At 43.6% G+C, this 25,055-nt stretch overlaps 1 protein-coding gene across 25 annotated transcripts in view; it reads right to left on the bottom strand.

Annotated features, from left to right (window-relative positions):
* The window catches only part of HELZ (helicase with zinc finger), a 171,979-nt gene extending 162,733 nt beyond the window's left edge, over positions 1-9,246 (bottom strand). For 4 of the 25 annotated variants that reach the window (XM_044744234.2, XM_044744232.2, XM_044744240.2 and 1 more), the window contains exons 1-4: positions 9,137-9,229; positions 7,792-7,842; positions 6,770-6,846; positions 3,333-3,389 (exon numbers count right to left, since the gene is read on the bottom strand). The gene's annotated coding sequence lies outside the window, so the exon portion shown is untranslated. Of the gene's footprint in view, positions 1-3,332; positions 3,390-6,769; positions 6,847-7,791; positions 7,843-9,136 lie in introns of all 25 variants that reach the window. The other 21 variants (XM_044744233.2, XM_070482120.1, XM_070482116.1 and 18 more) reach the window with 9 other exon arrangements.
* Positions 9,247-25,055: the final 15,809 nt, after the last annotated feature.

The raw sequence follows: 25,055 nt of genomic DNA, 5'->3' as shown, positions 1-25,055 counted from the left end.
TCCTCTTTTCTCTATTCTAAACCCCTAAGACATGTTCTTCCTCCTGACTGCCCTATTCCTCGTGTCCCATTCCGCCAGCCACCCAACCATAAAAACCTCAACAACATCTCTGACTTGAGACATAAAACTGACTGTTCCCTTCCCTTCCTACGTAATCAGTCACCACATCTCTCTGTTCAGCCTCCAAAATATCTCTTGAATCCATCACTTCCTTTCCATTCCCAAGGCCAAGGATTCAATTCAGGCCCTCACCATCCCTCACGTGGACTATTACCAAGAATCCAACTGAAATCCCTGCCTCTAGTTTTTCGTCACTGCCAATCCCTCATACACATTCTTAGTCTACATTTAAGACCAAAAAACCCAGTCCTGACCTCCTGGCAGTGGAACATAGCCTTCCACTATGTTCCTTTATGTATCCCAGGGTCCAACAATTTGGATATGCAGTTTCCTGACACCCACCTCATTTCCAACACGACCCCTTAGTCTTTGTTCAAGCTATCCTTCCCTCCAAAATGCTCTCTTCTTTCCATTGCTTCTCATCTTCACGTTGGTGCAATTTCAATGCCACCTCTTCAGTTGAAGTCTTCCTTGATATCCCCAAGGGGTCAGTTACTGCTCCCTCTACCTAACACCTAAGCACCTTGTCCAATCCCCTTTTACAGCGCCTATCAAATTCCTATCCATCCTTTTATTTTCTAGTGCCCCTATTCTACCTACTAGATGCTTCGCTCCTTGCCAGCAGGAATGATGTTTTATTTACCTTTGTACCCCTCAGAACAGAGCTTCCCAAAGAGTGTGCCATAGCACAGTGGTATGCCATGAATGAGTTAAAGATGCTCTAGACAGCGATCCCCTCCAAGCATCCACAAAGGGACTTCTGCAGCCAGAATCCCCAACTGGTCAAACCTCAAGCAGTTGCAAGCAGCCTCCTCCTTCAACCAGGTAGGCACCATCATGATAACTTAAAAAGCACTCAGACACAGCAGATGGTACACAGTGTTTGCCAATAAATATTTGCTGAATTGAGTACTGGAATAATCCACCCCTTCCCCTTCAACCTCTGTCCCCAAGATCAACTAACATCCAGATCAGACTCTCTTTGAACATTTTTACTGAATGGATTCTAATTATCTTTTTAATAGTCACCTGTTTATTAGCCAGTTATACTTCCCTTACCTTCCAAAGCCCACATCAATAGTTTATTGCATAAAATAGTAAAGGATATGAACAAACGATTCACCATGAAGAGATTCAAAGAGTAAAATTCAACATTGTAGAAAAAAGAAATCCAAGTGCCACTTGACATTATTAAATGAGCAAAAACTTTTAAGGAAAAATGTATTTCTATCCAGTTATGCTGAAACAGGTACATCCACGTATCTGTTAGTAATACGAACTGGTGTAACATTCTCGAAAAACAGTATGGCAATATGTATCAAAAGCCATAAAAACATTCGTACCATTTAACACTCAGAAATTTATCCTAGAGATATAATCAGAAAAAAAGTCTATAATATCTACAATAATGAAAGTTAAAGTATTAACCAAAAACCAGCCAACAACATAAACACCTAACAAAAAGATTTATGTAAACTATGGAAGTATGACTTGATGAAATATTTTCCAGCCTTTCAAAATATAATCATATAAATTAAAATTGTGACACCTATAACATGGAAATGTTTCATGATCTAATAAGCAGAAAAAAATTCAAATTATATGCATCATAATTAAAAATGAGTAAAATATATATATTTTTTGAAATGGAATGCCAAAAAGAAAATCAACTATTTTAGGGTAAAAACCCAAATATGTAACAACTTATTTAATATCAATTCTTAAATGACTTTATAATTTAAGAAAGTTCCACCACACTGAGGAAACAGAGGGGTTCCAGGATACATGTTTGATATAGTCTCAAGAAGAGGTCCACCCCTCCCTTCTACTGCTCACTTTGGCCTTAACTAAGAACTCTCATGCACTCCTTATTACAATGACTTATGAGAACCCTGGAGCCCAGCTTTCCAAACACCAACAAACCACATCAACTGGTCTTCTGATCACCCCCATGAACCTGCAGAGGATGAATCCTGCAAAACAAGCATATGCTCAAGAAACAAAGAACCCCTTCAACCATGTACTACTTTAGCAATCAGCAAGCAGCCAAGTCCAAGTTCAATTACAAACCCTAAAGGTACATAGTCTTGTCACATTAAAGTCTCTGGGATTCTCAAGGCCGACTTGCTGACTCAGTGGTGGGCTGTATCAAAGCTAAAAAGCAGCATGGACTCAGGACACATCAAAGAACTAGAGGCAGGGAGACCCAGGTACAGTTAAAAGGGATGTTTTTCAAAAAGTTACTTTAACTACAAAGAACAGAAAACTCCAGGTTAAAACAGATGGGTAAAAAGTAGGTGGCAGTGTCTTGTAAATCTTACCCAGCCAGAGTCCAAAAGGCAGGATAGCAAGTCATTTCATTAACAGCTAAAACTTTCTGGAGCTGGTGATTTCTAACAAAAGACTAGTATTGGAAATATATCAAAAAATAATTTTAGCACCAATGCCCCACAAGGACAATGTTAAAACAGTCTTCTAATTGTTTTTCTGTACTACCACCATTTTCTAAGTTTAATACTGAAAGACCAAGACATTATAATGGACCAAGAAGATTAATCACTGTGAAATAATAAATACTCAAGATTAAACTGTCTCTCTTAGCAGGGCATTTCAGCAAAAGATAAATAATTTGAAGGATTAATACAACCCTTGTACTGAGGGAGTACAACCATTAGGAAAAAAGTTGAACCTTTTGTTGCTATTGATATGTTCTCAGTATCCAGAACCTCAAAGATGCGGATATACCCAGCCATTCATGACAATACAGACATAGCAGATAACAGCAAAAACAAACACTTCAATACGAAACCAAGTTCCTCAGAGCACAGGGTCAACATACTCAAGCATGTTGACATGAGAACTGAAGGACCTCTCCAGTTCCAGTCACATGCAGATGGTTGAGCCCCTGTGCAGTTACCCATTCAGAGCAGAAGTGGAAGATTAACCTACCCTCACTTCTCTTCAAACAAACTCTGACAAAGCGCAGGCAGTCTCTTCAGAGTATGTTCATCATCATAAAGTCTGTTCCGGAAGTAGCCAATTCAGTCAGCACCCGCATCTTCAAGTTACCACTGTTTCACTACTGCCCTCATCAGCCCACCTCATCCTTTCTGGCCAGAAAGACTCTCATCTAGATTAAGGCCCTCTTGTCTCCTTCTCAGGCATTACCAAGTTCTTGTTTTCTAAATAAGGCTCTCCTACACCTTACTCACCTGCAGTTCACTGCACTGGGTATCACCCAAATAGCCCATCAGAGCTCTTTATAATTTCTGAAAGAGAGAGAAGGAAGCTTTTAAATACATAGTAGAAAATGCCATTGCTGATATATCAGTTCTGAAGCATTTGGACCCAGTATTCACAGCACATGGTCTTTTGGTCCACAGCAGTTCAACAAAATGTAGCATAACCAGCCAGGACCAAGAGTCCTGAGATAAGAGTCCAGAGATAAAAGCTTGGTTTAATGTTGCTACTACTGAGCAGTGTGACCTTGAGTAAGTCACTTGACTTCTCCACGCCTAAATTTCCTCATCTGGAAAATAAGACACTTAGACTAGACAGAAGTAGCAGAGAACCCTACAATGGAAAGAGCACAGGCTTTCCAAGACAGAATGCCAGCACCACTACTTACTAGTCTTGTGACGTTATGTTATTCCACATTTAGCCTAAATTTCCTCCTTTGCAAAACAGAAATAACAATAACCATCTCAGAGTTGTTACGAGAAATAAAGGAGAGATAATGAGTTATAAAAAGCCTATTGTAAATATACTGTGCAGCTGATCATAAAATTCCACAGATGGTAATTATTATCATTACCCCCAGCGCTAAAGTTATATGAATTCAATTCACAAATATTTATTTCCTTAAAAGATCAACAAATCAAAACTTTACCAACCTGACAATGGAATTAACTCTTTGAGTGTTTCACTAACAGTTCAATTACAGTTATCTTAAATTGACGGTAGTTTAAGACTATCAGTATTACTTAATATCACAGTACATAAGAACAGACTAGTCCCTGCGTAACATCTAAACTGGTTCCACGGCCATGCGTTCCCTGACCTCTCTGCTTTCACTATCGCCGCTAGATCTCAGCAAAAGAGGGCTCCCAAAAGCCAAATTACACTGTTTGCTCTGGTCAGCTCAGGGGAGCACAACTAAAGACGGAGGAAGGAGAACAGAGGCTTTTTTTCTTTTTTAATCTTTTTTACTTTATACACTTAAGTACTGCTCAAATTTGTTTACCATAGCATACATCAGTTTTGCATAAAAATAAATACTTTTTTAACTATATTAGTTACACAAATTGCCTACTGAAAGGAAGCTTGCCTTACAGGAATATTTTCACCACAAGGAGCATTTCCACAAAAAAAAGCAAAAAGGCAAATTCAGATGTGCCAAGAACACCTAAAATACAGCACAGAAATAACAAAAATCACAAGCATTCACACTTTAGAATGGTTCAGTCAAAAAATATGCCATGAGCTCTTTAAGAACCTAATGATGGGGGCCGGCCCGGTGGTTAAGTTCACATCTTCCACTTTGCCAGCCTACAGTTCACCGGTTCAGATCCCGGGTGAGGATATGGCACTGCTTGGCAAGCCATGCTGTGGTAGGCGTCCCAGATATAAAGTAGAGGAAGATGGGCATGGCTGTTAGCTCAGGGCCAGTCTTCTCAGCAAAAAGAGGAGGATTGGTAGCAGATGTTAGCTCAGGGCTAATCTTCCTCAAAAAAAAAAAAAAACCTAATGATGAATCAGGGGCTTTTCGGTTCAAAAGCAAGAAGAATATACAAACTCTGCTTTTACCGACCACTTCCTGCTCTTAGAGAAACTGACCCAGTACAATTTACACGAGTAATCAAGTTGGTATGACTATTTGATAGTATGTTGAAAAACTTTCAATTTGTTTTAGACAATCAATAGCTTAAAAAAAGTATTACATATATATAAATTAAAAGTCTTCATTAAGGGGCCAGCCCCATGGCCGAGTGGTTAAGTTCGCGCACTCCACTTCAGTGGCCCACGGTTTCGCCAGTTCAGATCCTAGGTGCAGACATGGTACTGCTCATCAGGCCATGCTGAGACGGCATCCCACATGCCACAACTAGAAGGACACACAACTAAAATATACAACTATGTACTGGGGGTATTCAAGGAGGAAAAAAGCAGGAAAAAAAAAAGAAGATTGGCAACGGTTGTTAGCCCAGGTGCCAATCTTTAAAAAAAAAATTTTTTTAAGAAGTCTTCACATTACATCTACAATATTATTTTTAAAAGAGTAATATTAACTCTATTAAATTCAGGATTATTCAAAAGTATTATCCCAGGCACCCTTGAAGTGACAGACCACTACATTTTATGCTGCTTTAGCCAATGTTACAGAAATAATCCTGACTACACCCATCAATTTAAATGAACTGTAAGCTGGTATGGCCACAGTCTCCACAGTATCACAGTTCTCTCCTAGAAAAGATTTCAAAATATTACTTAGAAATCAAATTATGTTTGCATGTGCACGTATGTAAGCTTATGAAAATAAACAACCATAATAATTTGCTTCTAATTTTTTAAGTAGCCCCTCCCCCTCTCTTGTTTATCAATAAATTGAATAAACTTGACCCAAAATCTATGCATTTGAAACAACAGGCAAAGGACCTTATTTCTTGTCCTGGGCTTGTATTTGGATCTTAAATATAGTCTGACAGACAGTTATAGACTAATTTGCATTTAATATTAATACCAAGCCTACTTCTTAAATAGAAAACAAAAATGCATATATAAGATCTGGTCTGCTTATTTGTAGGTCCCTCTGCAATATTCTTAGCCTTTCGTAAATATGCTGTATATTTTTAAACTACACAAGGCCTTTTGCAAGCAGGAATGATTTCTCCTGCTGTTTTGGCACCACTCCCCTCTCCAGTAAAACAATGGACAGTCCATAAATGTATACAGATTTTAAAACAACGTAGGTTGAATATTTATGGTATTAGAAAATGAAACTTCTTGCTAACAACTGCAAAAATCAAGTTTACCAGCTGATAGAGAGGTACTGACTCCCAAAAACTACAGCCTTACCTAAAAATAGTGTCCTAGCTTCCCAGCCAAAAGGACAGACTAAAAAAGCTACGTCTTTATTCAGCTCAAAGACATAGACTCCTACTTCACCACAACCTTCAATACTATGGTATTTCCCAATTTAGAATACTTTGTGTAACAGCTTGTTTGGTGGCCAACCACTAACTTCACTTTCAAGTGAATACTAACACTTCACATGGTCTAATGTGTGAAAATTGTGGAAAATGTCCTGACACAATTCAGGCCAAACAACACTAGCCACACAAGATTACCTATTTCTAAATATTCAATTTTAGACTACAAACAAACATCTCCATAGGCCAAAAAGCAGATCATTGCTTTCTTTCCACAGAGTAATCTGTAAATTTAAAAAACAACAACAGTAACAACAAAAAACAAGATAAAAGGTTCAAATTGGGAAGTCTAAGGCATGAATATGCCTCCATCTGTAAACTGAAAACAAATAAATTTAAAAGTCCACATGTGCTCTGCCAAGAATAAAAATAAAAATCTATGTAATATATACAAGTACTGCTGAGTTTGAAACACAAGCAAATGCGGTGTGTGCACTTACAAAAGGATCTTGGTTTATGTCCACCTTCCTTTCCCAGGTTTTTTTTTAAGGGCAAAATGTCAATTTTATGCCTCAATCTGAAAAAAATAAAGCACAGCTTATTCTTCTTAAACAGATGTTGTGATAGATATGAAAAGTTTGTGGGAGGATTTCAAAATCCAAAGCCTACCCAGATGTGTTAAAGAAAAACAAAAAAACAATCCACCATAATAACTTACATTTTCTCAATAAACCGTAGTAAAATATTTTTAAAGTTGGAAAATTGCTTGTAAATAATGTAAAATTAGCAAAGTTCTCTCCTTCTCGCCAGTACAGAATATTAACTGTTCACTAACACTGTATCAATAACGTCCTTTAAATCCAAAGCATTATAAATTAGAATAGAGCGACACTTTGAACTCACACACCACGTGACCAGAGAATAAGGACAAACCAATCTTATCCCTAATAAGCTAAACAAAACTCAACACTACCATTTTTATTTCAAAATAACTATGAGAGAGAGAAACACTACTCTATTTTTCAGAAAATAAAAGCAGGAATGGCTGACTCACCTAAAACAATTATTTCCAATGGAAAGGGTGTACTTTACAAGAGTCCCACAAACTGTGGACACACAGAATCCACATACGCAATCACTAACACTCAATGTAGAGTAAGTGATGGACACGAAAACACAGATAAAATTAAGACATCCAATTAAAGTTACACAAGGAAATTTAAATAGGCAAACTATAATTACCCCTGGTGAAGATACTGATCAAGGATAGCTGCAAATAACATTTGGCTCTGCATAAGCTCCACTACCTCTGAGTATGTTGCAGCCAATGAAAAGTTGGGTACATCTGACACATTTTTCCTTTCTAAATCTAGCCCTGCCTATACACCCATTTGACTGAGAGAGATATTTGGAAAATAAAGATGGCCCCATCAAACTACTTAGTTTCAGCCTCACCCTTATGAGTTAATTAAAATAAAGAAGGAAAAAAGGTAAATCATTTTTAACTGCAGTCTCAACTTACACATCTCACCAGCACTGTAGTTCTTTAGTGATCAATTACTTCATCCAATTCCTGAGGCAAATAGAAAAGTAAAATGTGTCTACACAACCCAGTAATAGACATGATCAGTAGCAAACATTTTATCAGCCAGAAGTGTAGGGGCATCTAAATTTCAAGTGGAAAAAGTTGCCAAAATGGTACAGTATGAAGCTTTGTAAATGAGTGTGTTTGTTTTACTTTAAAATAAAAACACTTCCTTTCTGTGTGACAAAAGAATAGATTGTAAAATCTTCTTAAAATACAAAATACAAAAAAGTCCTCTCTTTAGCAGTGACTGACCTTACTTTCAAAAAAGAAAGGAAGAAATGAAGGAGAAGAAATCTCATTAATATGAGTTTAAGAGAAGGCAAAATTAAGAACTAGGCAGGACAACTTCTCCCCTCCCCCCCCCCCGCCCAGAAATCCACTGTCTCTGGAGTTATACAAATTATATTAATAACCTGCCTGAAAAGTCTGAGTATTGAGGGAGAAGGAACAATTACTTTGAGTTTCAAACAAAATCTGAGGATCCTAAACCAAAACGAATCCCAAAACCCTGGCTTTCAGCCCTGCCTGAGGGATTCTCAGCAAAGGGGAGGGTGCAGAAGGCTCAAATAATCTGGGGGGAGAGCAATCAAAGTTCCCTAGATAAAAATACAGTCCCTTAGCCCCAGAAAAGGAGTCTTAAAGGAATCTCCAGGAAAGGAGAGTCTGTTTTTATTTTTGTTGATGTGCTTATGGGCCAATGAGCATTTCCGAGGAGGGGGCGGAGAAAGGGGGAAAGAAAGTGAAGCTGAGGCAACAGCCCCAGGCGGGGGAGGGAGGGGGCGCACCCTGACCCACTTTTCCCGACGCCCACCCTCCGGTCCCCGCCCCCCGGGTGAAGTCCGAGCGCCCAGGGGGCCATCGGGCCGGGCGTGGGAGGCCCGCCCGCTCCCCACCCCCAGCCGCGACCCGGAGGAGGGGAGCGTGCAAGGAGGCTCGTCTCCCCCGCCCGGAGCACCCGCGGCGGGAGGAACCTCCCGCAGGCTCGCGGCCCGGGTCCGCAAGACCCCCTCCACGCCCGGGGCCGAGGGCGCCGCGGCCCCCAGCGGAGGGGAAGGGGACTGAGGAGGGGAAGAAGCTGTAAACAGCCCCAGCGTCCGGGCCTCGCCTCGAAGAGCCCCGCTTCCCGGGCCCCGCCGCGGGTCGCCTGGGCTCCCACCCCGCCCCAGGCCGCCTCTCCCGGGGCCCCGGGGACCGGAGGGGAGTCCGGTCCCCTCCCTGGAGGGCTCCGGCAGGTCGCGGAGCGGTCCCAGGAGCGGAGAAGGGGGAAGTCAGGACTTACCTGTCATTACTTTCTACGCCATCTTGGATCCACTTGTCAACGTCCCCACAAAGCATTATGGGTAAGAAAGAGCCTTTAAAGTGACTCCCCCCCTCGGCCCCCGACTCCCGCCTCCCGCCGCCGGCGCCGCCCCTCCGGCCGCACCTCCCGCCTGAAAGTTGCCCCCGGTGGCGGGCTGGCCCAGGCGCCCGCAGCCCGGCCCCCTCCCCTCCTGCGGGCTGCTGGCATTTAAAACTCACCCCCATTTTTTAAATGTGGCTTTGGGTTTTCCCCTTGCTCCTGCCCTGGCCTCCCTTCCCCCCATCTCTCGCCTCCACGCCTGTTCCCTTTGCCCCGCCGCCCTCCTGCCCTGGCAGACACCGCACGTCTGCATTTAATCAGCCCGAGGTTTGCCTGCTGCTGGCGGCAAAAAGCTGCTCATTGATTTATTTATGCGCATTTATGCGTCTGTTACTGCTCTAGATCCTCGGTGCACGGCGGCGGGCTCCTGCAGCCGGCTTCCCGCCCCCGGGCAGCCGGGGGTCGCCCTCAGGGCCCAGGAGTCCGGCGGCCCCGCAAACCAGCCGGCGCTCTGACTCCCGCATCCGCGGACCTGCTTCGGTCCTGACAAACCACTGCGGGGCCGTTGGGCTCTGGGCTCTGGGTGACACTGTGTCCCCGAACCAACCAGCGTCGAAGCGCGCTTGAGGGGGTAGAGAGGAAGTAATAAGCTAAATGCAACTTTTACCCCTGTTTACTCGCCCTCCCGTTGTCTCCTCCCTCGGCCGGTAACGTGATCCGCGACCCTCTAGGTGGGAACCCCTCCCCTAGGAATGTGGCTTTGGGCTCTGCCAAATCCTCCCCTTTCCAGTCCCGGCTGCGTGCGCACTGTGACTTCCCGGGGCAGGTAACTTGGGGGCGCGTGCTTCGGGCTCCCGCCCGGACGTGCTTCCCGCGTCCCCACGTCAGGGCTCGGGGGAGGGTCCCCGGGAGGGTCGGGGGCTGGAAGGAGGGTGCGCCCGCCCTGGTCTACCTGCCGGGTCCCAGCGGGGCGGCGAGGGGAAGACGGCGGGCGCCACTCCCGCCAGGGGTTGTGGGGGGACGTCCGGAGTCGCCCGGCTGTCACGGGGTAGTCGCCCGGCTAGAAGTAGGGGGCGCCGAGACGCCACCCGGGGACCCGAGCGAGCGACCCTGCAGCCCTCGGCCGCCGCTCGGGCTGGCGGGCTCTTTGCAGGGAAGCCGAGCTCTCCCCGACTTCCGCCGCCGGCGTTCGGTGGCGCGGAGCTAGCCGAGCACACGCCCGCGCCCTCGCGCAGTGGTCCCCTTGCCCCCAGGAGTCCCTTGGTGAGTTCCCCCGCTCTCTCACTTCCCAGTACCTCTTCTGTCTGCTTTGCAGACTTTGCGGGCCTGCTCTGGATGCTTCCGCCCCCCCCCCCCCCCCCCGCAAGTTTTTACAAGGATGTGTCCAAGGGAAAGTCCTCCAGGACATCAGTGCTTGCGAAACTGCATTCAGTACAAAATGCTGTTCAGTGGCTCTGAAATTCGAAGAATGCACGGGCATTAAACCCTCCCTTCGGTGCACGGGGAGGGCCTGGTGTCTCCCCAACGGTTTTGGGCTCCTCCAGACCCGACGTGAAGCCTCTCTCGAGGAACCTGGACGGTTGCTGACACGAGCCCTGCCCCAGGGGAGCTAAAAACTCCACCGGGCAATTGTCCCGGCCTGATGCGGAGAGTGAGGTGTAGACTCATTAAGGGATTGGCCCGGGGTCAGCCGTGAGGAGGGAGCGAGGTAATGAGTCACTCTCGGCTAGCCGAGAACGCGGTGTGCCTGGGAGGGACCTCCCCTGAGTCACTCGCTTCTGAGCTCCGAAAGAGTTGGGAAATTGGAGCCTGGAGCCAGGTTCTTAGACGGTCCGGCGCAGGCAGCCCCGCGGGGCCGTGGGCTAGGGGGCGGGACGCAGCACGCTCGCGGCCTTCTGCGGCTGCCCCTGGAAAATGCGTGCCTCTCCCTTCTAAAGAAGGCTCCAGAATCTCCTCTTTGCGGGGTTCCCCAGTTGCTCCTCTTCCAATTCCCCTTCAGGACTTAGAGACTCCAATGCACTTATTAAGTGGATATTTATATTTACAAAGCACCTTTGGGTGTGTGGTCTGAGTTTCCTATAATTAAACACTGTTTAAACAAGCTGAGGGCAAACACTGCCTCCCGAACGTTTCTTTAGTAGGTACCTTTCTTTGCCATTTTTAGGCCTTCACCCTGAGAAGCACTCAATTTATGTGACTATCTGACCCATTCCTCCACGCTGGGGAGCATCCTGGTCCATCCTTGCCCAAGACACCACACCACCTGTTGCCTGAACTAGATAGCTTCCTAATGCTTCTCCTTGCCTCCACTCTGCCCCCTACAGTCCGTTCTTCATCGGACCAACCCAGTGACGTTTGCAAAATGGCGTCACGTGACTCCTTTGCTTAACCCCCTCAAAGGCGCCGCCATCATTCTTGGAATAAATTCCTAACCATGGCCTACAAGATCCTGTGTGAGGTGGCTCCTGCCCCTACTCCCTCACTGTGATAAACCACAGTGAATTTTTCCTCTGTAGCACCCGAGCTTCCTTCCAGCCAGAACCTCGTTCCGCCAGATCTGATGATCCTCTTTTCAGCACTCACGTCTCAGCTCAAATGTCACCCCCTCGCACAGGACTTTTGAGATCCCCTTAACCAAAACAGGTCACTATTCTCTTACCCTGGGTTAGAAATGTTCTTGTTTGTCTATTTGTTGGGTGTTAATTATCTGCCCTAGTCCCATTGGAGCGTATGCCCCATAAGGACACAGGCCTTGTCTGACTTGTTCACTTAGTGCCTAGATTAGGGCCTGGCACATAAAGATATGTGTGTATGTATTTGTTGAATGAATGACCAAACTTTTATTGAGAGAGGGGGTGGTGGTGAAAGAGTGAAGCATGGCATGAGCTGCTGAGGCGCTGCCCTTCTCTTTAGACCACTCCCACTGTGCACAGCTAGAGGTGGGCAGCTAAGAAGGGACATGGGGAAAACAGCCTCCTCCGCCAAGGTTAATGGAGGTCCATCCTGATTCTGATCTGATAAACACACAGCCCTAAATAATTCCCCATTCACTCCCACCACATCCTTCCTAGTGTTTTCCTGCTTAACCCCCACTGGCCATGCTCTCTTCTTTCCAGTCCCAAGGCTCAGTCCTTGGGTCTCTTATTCATCTACTACGCCCCCCACCCCCCCGCCAGGTTTCTTTCAGTCTCAAGGCTTTACGTAACCATCTTACCCTGAGGAAGAACTCCAAACCTATGGCTTCAGCCCACAACTTTCTCCTGAGCTTCAGATTCCTGGCATCTCCACTTAGATCTCTCATAGACATCTCAAACTCAGCATTTCCGGAACTAAATTCCTTTGTTTTTTTAAAGATTGGCACCTGAGCTAACATCTATTGCCAATCTGCTTTGTTTTGTTTCTTCTTCTCCCCAAAGCCCCCTAGTACATAGTTGTAGGTCTTTCTGGCTCTGCTGTGTGGGACGCTGCCTCAGCATGGCTTGATGAGCAGTGCTAGGTCCACACCCAGGATCCGAACTGGGGAAACCCTGGGCCACCGAAGGGGAGTCTGCGAACTTAACCACTCTGCCACAGGGTGGGCACCCAGGACTGAATTCTTGATCTCCCCCAACAAATATGCTCCACCACAGTATTCCCCACCTCCATTATTGCCAGCTCTATCCTTAAAATTGTTCAGGCCACAATCCTTGCTGTCATTCTCTCGAACTCCACCTTCAGTCCATCTGCAAATCCTGTTTTGCCTTCGAAATGTATCCAGAATCTTACTGTTTCTCATCACCTCCATCATTGCCACACTGGTCCAATCCACTGTAATCTCCTCTCCTTTGCCCCCATCCAGCCTGTTCTCAACATAGCGGCCACATTAGTCTCGATAAAATGCAAATCAAATCCTATCTCTCCTCTGCACTCAACCCTCTGATTTCTACTCATCTCCTTCAGGGGAGAAACCAAAGTTCCACCCAGTCTGCCTCCTCTCATCTCTGATCTCATCACGCACCTCTGGTGCCCTTGCTCTGCTTCAGCCATAATGGCCTCCCTTTTGAGTATTCTCTCCTGCAGTAGCATATCCCCATGGCTCACTCCTTCGCATCCTTCAAGCTTTTGCTCGCCCCAGTGACTCTCTTTCTCATCATTCTACTTAAAATTTCATTATTCCTCGACACACACACGCTCTATTTCTCTCTGTTCTTTTTTCCCATAGCATTTATCACCCTCTAACATAATAAGTAATTTGTTTAGTTATTCATTCTCTTGTCTGTCTCTTTCCATGTGAAGAGTCAGCTTGCTGATCAACAAAGACTTCTAATTGTTGCTGAGAACTACATTTCCCAGCTATGCCCTTGCATCTAGCTGGGCCTATGTGACTAGTTCTTACAAATGGACTTAGAGCAAAAGTGTGACTGTGGAAATCTGCCTGACCAAAATTACATGCATTGGACTCTATGTTGAGCAGACAGTAGACCTTTATTATGCTAATCCACTGAGAACTTGTGATCTATTTGTTGTAGCATCTAGCACCCTTATTACTACACCCTGGTCGTTACAGCCCTCTAGAATGGAAGCTCACTGAAGACAAGGACATATGTAGGTTTTGTTCATTAATGTGTCAATCCTCAGTGCCAGAGCTTAGCACATAGTACGGACTTAATAAATATTTGTGAGTGAATGAATGAATTCCCTTTTCCATGACCAGTCATGAAAATTAGTGAATAGCTGGCAAGGAAAGGACCATGGAAAACGATTTTTTTGTTTTAGTTAAAGAAGTAGAAACTCTGGATTTCTAGAGAATCGTTGGCTGCAGGCTTTGGTAAAACTGAAGGGAATTTCCTTTAATTTTGTTCTTCCCCATTTTCACCTCTTTCTTCTTCTTTTCTCCCTTCTACTTTTCCACCTCCTCCATTTCTGTTCCACTCAAGTTTTCCTTCACTTTCCCCTCTCCTTTTTCTTTCATAGATTTTGTTCTCATTTTCTTCCCACTTAATCTAACAAGAATTCACTAACTATTAATTTGAGCCCCTGTGAGTGCTTAGCCAGGATATCTACTCTAAATCACTTAAAATGTAGTAGTGGGAGATAACATGGGTGAAAAAAATGAAGGCATATTAAATCCTGGGAATCTTACACTCCTTTTATTTTTTTAATTTTTATTTATTTATTTTTAATTTTTTTGAGGAAGATTAGCTCTGACCTAATATCTGTTGCCAATCTTGCTCTTTTTTTGCTTGAGGACGATTAGCCCTGAGCTAACATCTGTGCCAATCTTCTTCTATTTTGTATGTGGGTCGCCACCACAGCACGGCCTCACAAGTCGTGTAGGCCTGCTCCTGGGATCTGAACCCATGAGCCCGGGCTGCCGAAGCAGAACGCACAGCACTTTAACCACCCAGCCACAGGGCTGGCCCCCTTAAACTCCCCTTTTAGACCCACTTAGATATAGAAAAGAAGTGATGAGCCAGCCCCGGTGGCCTAGTGATTAAAGTTTGGCACATTCTGCTCTGGTGGCCCAGGTTCAGTTCCAAGGCACAGGACCACACCACTCATCTGTCAGTAGCCATGCTGTGGCCACAGCTCACATAGAAGAACTAGGAAGACTTACAACCAGAATATACAACTATGTACTGGGGTTTTGGGGAAGAAAAAAAGAGAGAGAGGAAGATTGGCAACAGGTGTTAGCTCAGGGTGAATCTTTCCCAGCAAAAAAAAAAAAGAAAAAGAAAAGAAGTGATGGTAGACAAGATAATTCAGACTAACCTCCCCATTGAGGACAACTAAAACAAAACAGATAATACATTCTTCAGAACATCTGCTTGAACACATCTGGAAGGTTAACACAAGTGGAAAACTACCAAGGATAGACAGAACAGGGAGGAGGTTCTGAAATTTGGGGTACTTGTGCCCTAAGGACCTTTGCTTTTGACAGCAACTTGAGTCAAGAGTAAGTATCACCGCACACTCATTAGGGTACCTATTATCAAAGGAGGGGGCAGGGCACCCAGCCCCAGTGGCGGAGTGGTTAAGTTCAATGTACTCTACTTCAGTGGCGCGAGTTAGGTTCTCAGGTGCAGACCTACACCACTCTGTTAGCTGCCATGCTGTGCTAGTGGCCCACACACTAAAAAATACAGGAAGGTTGGCACAGATGTTAGTTCAGGATGAATCTTCCTCAGCAAAAAAAAGAAAGAAAGAAAACAGAAAATAGCAAGTGTTGGCAAGGATGTGGAGAAATTAGAATCCTTGTGCATTGTTAGTGACAATGTAAAATGGTGCAGCCACTATGGAACACTATAGCAGTTTCTCAAAAACTTAAACAATTACCATATAACCCAACAATTCCACTTCTGGGTATATACAAAAAAAAATTGAAAGCAAGAGCTCAAATAGATATTTGTACACCCATGTTCAAAGCAGCATTATTCACAATAGCAAAAAAGTGGAAGCAACCTAAGTGTACATCAACAGATGAATCAATGAAAAATGTGGTATGTACAGGGGCCAGCCCTGTGGCCTAGTGGTTAAGTTCAGCGCACTCTGCTTAGGTGTCCCAGGTTCGGTTCCGGGTGCCGACCTACACCACTTGTTGGCAGCCATGCTGTGGCCGCATCCCACATACAAAATAGAGGAAGATTGACACAGATGTTTGCTCAGGGAGAATATTCCTCAGCAAAAAAAAAAATAAAGTGGTATATACATACAATGGAATATTATTCAGCCTTAAAAAGGAAGGAAATGCTGACACATGCTACAACATGGATGAACCTGGAGGACATTATGCTAAGTGAAATAAACAAGTCATGAAAAACAAATGACTATGATTCTATTTATGAGGTGCCTAAAGTAGTCAAATTCATAGACAGAAAGCAGAAGGATGGTTGTTGGGGCTTGGGGGAGGGGAGTCTGGGGAATTGTTAAATGAATGTAGAGTTTTCAATTTCGCAAGACAAAAAGTTCTGGAGACCAATTGCAAAGCAATGTGAATGTACCTAACACTGCTGAACTGTACACTTAAAAATGGTTAAACTGGTAAATTTTATATTATGTGTCAAGAAGAAGAAAAAAAATTTAATGGTTAAGGTGGTAAGTTGTATGTTATGTGTATTTTACCACAATTTTTTAAATTAAAAAAGACAAACCATGCAAAAACTAACCAAAAGAAAGTAGACTTTATGGCAAAAAGCATTACCAGAACTAAAGAGGGACACTTCATAATGATAATGTGCTTAATTCACCAAGAAGATAGAGCAATTCTAAATTTGTTTGTGCCTAATACACATAGCCTCAAAAGATATAAAGCGGAAATGTGGGCAGAATTGCAAGGAGATAGAAACAAATCTACAATTATAGTGGGAGATATCTATATCAGTAACTGTTGGAACAAGCAGATGAAAAACTAGTAAGAAATGGATTTGAGCAACTGGATAAGCAAACTTTACCTAATAGAAATATATAAAGAACACTGTACCAAAATTGCAGATCACAAATTCTGTTCAAGGGTACATGGAATGTTTATGAAAATGCTAGGCAATATAGCAAGTCTCAACAAATTTCAAATGATCTAAATCATACAGAGCACATTCTCAGACAATGATGTAATTAAGCTAGAAAATAAGAAAAAAGTAAGCAGAAAATATCTACATATTTGAAAAATATATAAACTGCTAAATAACTCATGGATTAAAAAGTCACAATGGGAATTAGAAAATATTTTAAGCTGAAAGTTTTTGAAAATACTACATCCCAAATTAAGATGTAGCTAAAGCCATGCTAACATGGAAAGTTAAATTTTTAGATACATGTAATAGAAAATAAGCCTGAAATAAGAATAAACAAAGTATTCTTTTTTTTTTTTAAGATTGGCACCTGTGCTAACATCTGTCACCTATTTTTTTTTCTTCTTCTCTCCAAGCCCTCAGGACATAGTTGTATATTCTAGTTGTGAGTGCCTCTGATTGTGCTATGCGGGACACCACCTCAGCATGATCTGATGAGCGGTGCCATGTCCACGCCCAGGATCTGAACTGGCAAAACCCTGGGCCATAGAAGCAGAGCGCATGAACTTAACCACTCGGCCACAAGGCCGGCCCCTAAAGAAAGTATTCTTCATGGGAAATTAGAAAAAGAACAACTAATTAAGCACAAAGGAAGTGCAAATAAAAGGAAACATAGTCAAAAGTTAATTCTTTGAAATGACTAATAAAATTAATAAGCTCTTGGTGAGACTAATTTTTAAAAGCACAAATAATGCCAAAAAATGAAAAAAGGAACATTTCTACAGATTTTTTGATCATTAGAAAGATAATGAGACAATATTATGAACAGTTTAACGCCAAGAAGTCTGAAAATTTGGTTGAAATAGACAAATTCCTTGAAAATGCAATTTACCAAACTGGCACAATAGGAAACATAACGCCTGAATAGTCCTGTATCTACTTTTTAAAATTAAGCCTATAATTTAAAATCTTCCTACAAAGCAAACTCCAGGCTAGAGAGCTGCACCAATAAGTTATATTTAAGGAAGAAATAGCACAAATCTTAGACAAACTCCTACAGAAAATAGAAAAAGGAAATAACCCCTGACTCATTCTACAAGGCCAACATAACCTTGATACCAAAACCTAACAAAAGACATTACAAGAAAGGAAAATGACAGACTAATCTCACTCATAAACCTTGATGTAAAGCTTATAAACAAACGACTAGCAAAGTGAATCCAGCAATACATAAAGAAGATAATATATCACGACCATGGTGGGCTTATTCTAGGAATTTTAGCTTGGATTAACATTCAAAAATCAGTCAGTGTAATTCGCCATATTAATGGAATAAAAAAGAGGAATCATGATCATTTTAATAGATACTTTAGGAAAAGCATTGAATAAAATTCAGCATCAGTTATGATTTTTTAAAAAAATATATATGTGCCAGCAAAGTAGGAATAGAAAAGGATTTTCTTAGCTTTGTAAAGGGTGTACAAAACCTTCAACAAACATGCCAAATAGTATAGATGGACAAAAACCTACAAGCATCATACCAAATAGTGAAATATTAAAAGCTCTCCCTTTGGATGTCTGCTTTGACCACTTCTATTCAACGTCATAATGGAGGACCAAGCCAGTGCAGTAAATAGTACAAGAGAAAAGTGAAAGATATAAGTTTGAAAAGGAAGAACTATCATTGTTTACAAGATGACCTGATTATGTAGAAAAATCCACAAGTGTATCGTTAGAATTAATCAGTGAGTTTCGTAAGGTTGCTAGTATTGATATTAAAATGTATTTCTACATACTAGTATAAACTATAGCCAGCCCCAGTGGTCTAGTGGTTAAAATTTGGGACTCACTGTCACAGCCTGGGTTCGTTTCCTGGTCAGAGAACCACACCACCTGTCTGTCGGTTGTCATATTGTGGTGGCCACATTTGCTGTGATGTGGAAAGCTATGCAACCGGTATTTCAAATACCAGCAGGGTCACCCGTGGTGGACACGTTTCAACAGAGCTTCCAGACTATGACAGACTAGGAAGAAGGACCTGGCCACCCCTTCCGAAAAAACTGGCCACGAAACCCGTGTGAACAGCAGGAGGACACTGTCTGATACAGCACCAGAAGATGAGAGGATGGTGCACAAGACGGGGCTGGGTTCAGGTCTGCTGTACACACATCCCTAGGATTCGGAATTGACTTGATGACATTAACAACAAAAAAAGTATCTACTATATAAAGCAAATACTCAGGTAGAATATAAAAAGTTTAAGACGATACCTTACAACAGTGTCAAAATATTGAATACATAGGAATTAATCTAATGAAATGTGTGCCAGACCTCTATGCAAAACTAAACATTATTGAAAGAAAGAAAGGAAAATCTAAGTAAATGGGAGTACACCATGTGTGGCAGACATAGAAATGTCAGCTAGCGGCCCTTCAAGAAAGAACTTTCTGCTCAGCCATGCAGACGTGGTCTGCACACAGCCAGCTCCTTCAGGATCTGCCTTAGCCGTGATCTGCCTTGCCTGAGGCTCCCAGAACAGCATACATACAGTGACCGAGGGATACAGGGACATAAAAGCCTGGCCATTTTGACCCAATGCAGGACACTTCAAAACCCTTGAGACTGAGGGCAACTCCCTGCCATGTTGACCGAAGCTTGTAGGGCTGGTACTCCCTCTGCCCAGTCTTGCTGCCTCCCTTTCCTTCCACAAATGTGGATCCCTAATAAACATCTTGCGACTTAAACTCTGTCTCTGCCTCTGCTTCTGAAGAACCTAACCTATGAGAGCTGATACCAGGAGTGGTCTGAGAAAGCAGGTGATAAGATGGAGTTTAGAATCAGCTGGTGAGGATGTCCCATCACTGGTGGTAGGTTGGTGGGTCTCAGCCAGCCCTTGGCACAAGGTGTTGGTTCACTTGTTCACACTCATTGTTGGTACATGAGGAGGGTGTCCAGGTCAAAATAAAAGCACTAGCAGATGTAGTCTACCAGGCACTTGAGACTTTTGGGGGAAATGGTTGCTATAGTGATAATGGAATTTGATGGCCATTGATAAGCATCATTAATGCTCTACAGAAAGATGATAAACAGCTGAAGGTATTAGGCAATTGAAAGCCAGGTGTGAAAACCAGAGCCCTCCTACACTGCATCTAATGAAGCTCTCATCTCCTCCAGTGGCAAGGCAGAGAAAACTAAGCACCAAGCTGAAGAAGATGAAACACCCAGCAAAGGCAGGTCGGTTCTGCCAAGGGCAGGGCCCTGGATGGGATAGAGACATATGGGCAATGACTGGAGATTCTGACTCCCCAGAATCCTGTGAACCTCCTGAGCTTGCAGAATCCCCATACCCCCCAGTAAGAGTTAGCACTTCCACTTGCTAGACCACCATCCAGAAGCCTCTCCCTGAGAAGAGTATAGGTTCTTCTCACAATTCCGTCTCCTCAGCCACTATGCCTGTAACTGGGTTAAGTCACAGCATACACCTGCCAGGTACATGCTAAGGGACTATACCCCGCAAAAGAGCTGCGAGGCCTAGCTGGGATGCACCTGCAGCAACCAGGGACTAGATTCTAATGGTGCTTGATCCAGGGAGCCAGAATATAAAATTGGGTAAGAAGAGTCTGTTGACTTGGGAGTGCTCTCCTGAGATACAGCCTGGTAAGGATCCCAGGTGCAAACTCACCAGAACTGTGGAAAATGGGATGGTCTGTGCTAAGCAAAGTTGAAATTCCAGAATTGCCATGATAGAAGGTGGGGAAGTAAATTAAAAGGCTCAGGGTATCGTGGGAACACTGAACGGCCAGAAGACCCACCAGATATTGGTTATGTTCCACAGAAAGGCCCAAAAGACACACTGTTTACCAGGCCATAAAGAATGTGCTGGTTTCAGGGGCACCAGCTCCACCAAGAAGTTCAGTGGTGACTCTGCTAGGTAGGCCAGGCTGACAGCAGGGCAGGCTGTTACAGAACTTGGCTGGTCAATAGCAATCGGGATAATAGGATCCTGAAACAAAAGAAGCCAGGTGGTAGTGCTTAATCACCAGGAACCGGGGGCGGGGGGGGGGGGGGGGTCCCGAGTACCATAATTACAGTCAGGGTCAGAATGGCAGCCAAGGGAGCTTAATGCCCAAAGAATTAGGGTGATGGCTACTAGACTCAGGCATCCCCAGGGACAAAATGGATAGGCCGCCAACAAGGGTATCACTCAGCTTATATGAGCAGAGGAAAGCAAGGATGGTTGGCTGGGAGGCGGAGGATGACTTGGTAGTAATTCCCCCAGCCCAGCCCTCCCCAAAGAGACCTATGGCCATCTACTTGGGTAACTGTGCACAGGGGAAAGAGAAGTACCCAGGCATTTAGAGGACTAGTGGACACAGGTCTGAGTTGACATTGATACCCAGAGATCTAAGGCATCATCATGAGCCCCCAGTTAGAGTGGCAGTAAATAGGGACCAGATAATGAATGGAATCCTGGACATTGTCCAGCTTACAGGGGCCCACTGTGTCCACAAACCCCTCAGTGGTCGTTTCCCTGGGCCCTGAATGTGCAATCGAGATTGACATAGTTGATATTGGCACATTCCCCACGGTTGGGCCTTGGTCTATGGGATAAGAGCTATCATAACAGAGAATGTCAAGTGGAAGTCTCTGAAACTTTCTCCCTTCCCTGGCCACATTTGTAACTCAAAAGCAATATCATATCCAAAGAGGATGGGTGAAATTTGTGCCACCCATAAGGATCTAAGGAATACAAATGCGATGGTCCCCACTCTGGCCCCTGCAAAAACTGAAAAGATCCTTGAGGATAACTGTAGACTATCACAGATTCACCAGAGCCAAGTAGTAGCCCTAGCTGCAACCACCATGCCAGGTATGGTATCTTTGCTAAATCAGATGAAAATAGACTCCAGTGCATGGTATGGGGTCATTGATTTGCCAAATGTGATCTTTTCTATCCCATTCAGTAAAGATCAAAAACAGTTCACATTCATGTGAAATGGACAGAAATATACATTTATAGTTTTGCCCTGGGCTAGCTTAACATTCCCACTCTCTATCATATTATAGTCCAAAGAGATCTTGACCATCCTGACATCCAGCAAAACATAACATTGACCCATTACATTGAAAACATCACGTTGATCAGGCTGGATGACTGAAAGGTGGCTAGAAGGTTGGTATGACACATGCACTTTAGAGGATTGGAGATAAACCTTGAGAAGATTCAGGGGCCTACCGCATTCATAAAATGTTTAGGGGACAGTGGTCAGGGGCATACCAGGACATCCCTCCAGAGGAAAAGATAAATTGTTGCATCTCGTACTTATGTTGTTGGAGGTGTTAATGGTGGAGAAAGATGCCATGTGGAATTGTTAGTGGTCCTGGTCCCCAAAGAGGTTTCACTTCTGCCAGAGGACACAGTAAGAGTCCCACTGAATTATAAACTATGGCTGCTACCTGTATACTTCGGGTTCCTCATGTCCAGGGCCAGGAGGAGAGAAAAGTCACCATCTTGGCAGGGTAATTGACCCTGATCATTAAAAACAGGTAGGGATGATGTTACAAAATGGGAGCAAGGAGGAATATCATAGAACCCAGGTGGTCCTCGTGGGCATCTCTTGGTACTCCTTTGTCCAAATGTAACTATAAATGGACAGGAACAGCAACCCAGCTTGAGAAGGGTATGATGATGACCAGGGACTTGCGCCCCTTGGAAGAGGATCTGAGTTTTTCCACTAAGTCAGCCATGGAGGCCAGCAGACGTAATAGCTGAGGGTGGGGCAATCTAGAATTAGTAAAGGATATCGACCAAGACCATTGGCCCCAAGACCAACTGTAGTGAAGGAAGCTGTAGTCCATCCCACTAACCTCCGTCTTTTAAGTTTCCCTTCAGGAAGAGAAGCCCACTGGAATCTGGGAGCTGCTCCTGGAATGCATATAGAGAAGTGGATCCCAGTGGTGCAAGGAATGAACTGTGTAGACCTGGAAATACCAGATACACCCAGATCTTCCTTCATGAAAAGACATGCTGCCTAGCTACGAGGAGTGCACAGCCTCCAGCTGGCAGCTCTTCAGGGCCTGCCTCACCTGCTGAGAGCTTCTCTGCCTGGGGTCACCCTTCCTGCCCTTCCATGGCTCAGCGTGGACATTTCAACCCAATACAAGATGCTGCCACAGCAATAATTGCTCCAAAGCTCCCCAGCAGGGGGGCCAAAGCTTTGTCAGGTCTGATTTTGATTTTTTCCATTGTCCAGTTTTGCCTCTTTCCCCTTCTTCTCATAAACACTCGTGCTCCAAATTCCATCTCAGCATCTGTTTCTGAACACCCTGACTCAAATACAATGTAGAAGGCTTTAAAGACTCAAAAGTATCAAGAAGTAGGTTCACCTCTAAATGGTCTATAGATTAAATATAACCATATCAAAATCTCTAAATATTGATTCTTATGCAACAATTGGTGATAAACCAATTCTAAAATTTATTAGGGGGCTGGTCCAGTGGCTCAGCGGTTAAGTGCGCACGTTCCGCTTTGGTGGCCCAGGGTTCGCCAGTTCAGATCCCAGGTGTGGACATGGCACTGCTTGGCAAGCCATGCTGTGGTAGGCATCCCACATATAAATCAGAGGAATATGGGCATGGATGTGAGCTCGGGGCCAGTCTTCCTCAGCAAAAAGAGGAGGATTGGTGGCAGATGTTAGCTCAGGGCTAATCTTCCTCAAAAAAAAAAAAAATTTATTAGGAAATGTGGATGGCCAAGCATGATCATGACACTTTTCTTTTTTTCTTTTAAGGTATGCTTTTTGGTAAAGCAGATTGGCCCTGAGCTAACATCTGTTGCCAATCTTCCTGGGGTTTTTTTCTCCCCAAAGCCCCAGTACATAGTTGTGTATCCTAATTGTAAGTCATTCTAGTTCTTCTATGTGGGATGCCTCCACAGCATGGCTTGATGAGAGTTGCTAGGTCCGTGCCAAGGATCTGAACTGGTGAAGCCTGGGGCTGCCAAAGCAGAGCTGGTGAACTTAACTACTATGCCTTGGGCCAGCCCCTGATCATGACACTTTGAAAGAAACACTAAGTAACAGGACTTGCTCTACCAGATATCGAAACTTATTAAAAAGCTACAGAAATTAAGACAATGTGGTTTGGGTGCAAATATATAGAAAGAAGAGAGTTGAGAGCACAGAGACAAACACTTCCTGTTTGAATGCTGGATTTACATCAAAGGTGAAACTGCAGACCAGAGAAGGAAAGACAGGTTTTTCATTCCATGGTGCTACGACAGTTGGATATCCATGCAAAAGAAATGAAAGCTGACCCCCACCCCACCCCCTAAAAAAATTAACTCCAGGTGAATCGGAGATCTAACTGTGAAAGACAAAACAAGAAAGCTTCTAGAATAATATAGACCAAGATAAAATGGAAATATTCTATGATCTGTGCTGTTCAGTACAAGCAACTGAATTTTTTTTGTTTTATTCCATTTCAATTAATTTTCATTTAAATAACCATAAATGGCTACCATAATGGACAGTTCTGAACTAGAAGATAATATTGAAGACTATCTTTACAACCTGAGGATAGGAAAGACTTCTTAAACAGGACACAAAAAACACTAACCAAAAAGAAAAAAAATTAATAAATTTAATTGCATTAAGAATTTCTGTACATTTAAAGATATCATTAAAAGAATGCAAAGACAAGTCACAAGTGGGAAGGGATATTTGCAACACGTATTACAAATGGTTCATAGCTAGAATAAATAAACAACTCCTACAGATCAATAAGAAAAAAAACAAACAGGGCTGGCCCCATGGCCGAGTGGTGAAGTTCACATGCTCTGCTTCAGCAGCCCAGGGTTTTGCCTGTTCAGATCCTGGGCATGGATCTAGCACTGCTAATCAAACCATGCTGAGGTGGCGTCCTACATGGCACAACCAGAGGCACTCGTAACTAGAATATACAACTAGGTACTGGGGGGCTTTGGGGAGAAGAAGAAGAAAAAAGAAAAGAAAAAAACAAACAACCCAAAAGAAAAGAAGGTAAAAGACTTCAACAGGCGATTCACTGGAAAGGATATCCAAAAAACCAACAAACAAGTTTTAAAGTGTTCAGCCTCACTAATAATCAGGGATATACAAATTAAAATCATAATGAGATATCACCAAACACCCAGCAGAACAGCTAAACTCCAAAAGACCAACAAGGCAGACTGCTGGTGAGAATGTGGAACAATGGAATCTCTCAAGTCAATTTGGGTGGGAGTTTAAACTAGTTTTGAAAAACCATTTTGAAAAACTGTTTGGTGGTATTTGCTAAAGTTGAACATACTCTATAACCCAGCAATCTCACTTTAGGAATATGTCCAACAGAAA

Source organism: Equus asinus, chromosome 13 (assembly GCF_041296235.1).
Source record: "Equus asinus isolate D_3611 breed Donkey chromosome 13, EquAss-T2T_v2, whole genome shotgun sequence".
NCBI lineage: Eukaryota > Metazoa > Chordata > Mammalia > Perissodactyla > Equidae > Equus > Equus asinus.
The sequence above is the reverse complement of the archived record's forward strand: the minus strand, read 5'-3'. Positions and strand labels throughout refer to the sequence as shown.